Source organism: Triticum aestivum, chromosome 6A (assembly GCF_018294505.1).
Source record: "Triticum aestivum cultivar Chinese Spring chromosome 6A, IWGSC CS RefSeq v2.1, whole genome shotgun sequence".
NCBI classification, from domain to species: domain Eukaryota; kingdom Viridiplantae; phylum Streptophyta; class Magnoliopsida; order Poales; family Poaceae; genus Triticum; species Triticum aestivum.
This window is the reverse complement of record NC_057809.1, coordinates 121,259,316-121,260,289: the sequence shown is the minus strand read 5'-3', so window position 1 is coordinate 121,260,289 and position 974 is coordinate 121,259,316.

Genomic DNA, 974 nt, shown 5'->3' with positions numbered 1-974 from the left:
ATTTGACCAAATTATACAGTGACATTTGTCTGACTGCCAACAAACATGAAAAACCAACAACATAGATCCGAGGTGGGGCAAAATGGCAACTGGTGGTGGTGGTGCTGGTGACAAGAAGAAATAGAGATGGGGCTCACGGGGGATGTGAGGGGGATAGGGGGAGAGGAGGAGGGGGAGCTCACGGGGGCGACGAGGTCCGGGTGGTGGTGTGGGTGCTCCGGCGACGGTGGTGTGGACGGGGCGGTGTCCGGGCCACCGGCGACGAGGGCGGCGGGGCGATGGCGAGTCGGCCTGGCCACCGGAGTCGGCCGGGCGAGGTCAACGGCGAGCGCCCCCTCTTCCTCCTCCTTCTCCGTGGGGAAAGCGGCGGGGCGGCGGCGTTGGGAGAGGAGAGGGCGGCGTCGCGGCGTCTCACGGCGTCGGGGCGGCGTCGAGGCGGCAGGGCAGCGGCGTCGGGAGAGGAGAGGAGAGGGGAAGGGGATCGAGGGCGAGGGCGAGAAGGGGATCGAGGGCCGGGGAGGAAAAATATGGATGGGGGCACAATACTAATGGTGCACCACCCCCCGGTGCGCCATAAGTATATCCACACTAATGGCGCACCTCACCCTGGTGCGCCATTAGTATTTTTTTTATTTCTGCTCGAGCCAACAGGTTATCTCCCACCTGACCTGATCCACACCAAGTCCCCTCTACTAGCTCGACTGGTCAGTAGCCAGTTCTCACACCAGGAGGTCCTGGGTTCGACTCCCAGGCTCAACAAATTTTTTTTTATCATTTAAAAACCTGTTTGATACTTATTTATGTTTAAATATGTTCAAACTTGTTTAAATAATAACAGTAATATTTTTTTTATAAGACAGTAGCATTTAAAAAGCTGTTTGATACTAATTTTTTTTATAAGACGGTGCGCGGGGTGCGGGGGGTCGGCGGCGGCGGTTGGGTAGGGGAATCGAGGGTGCGGGGGGTCGGCGGCG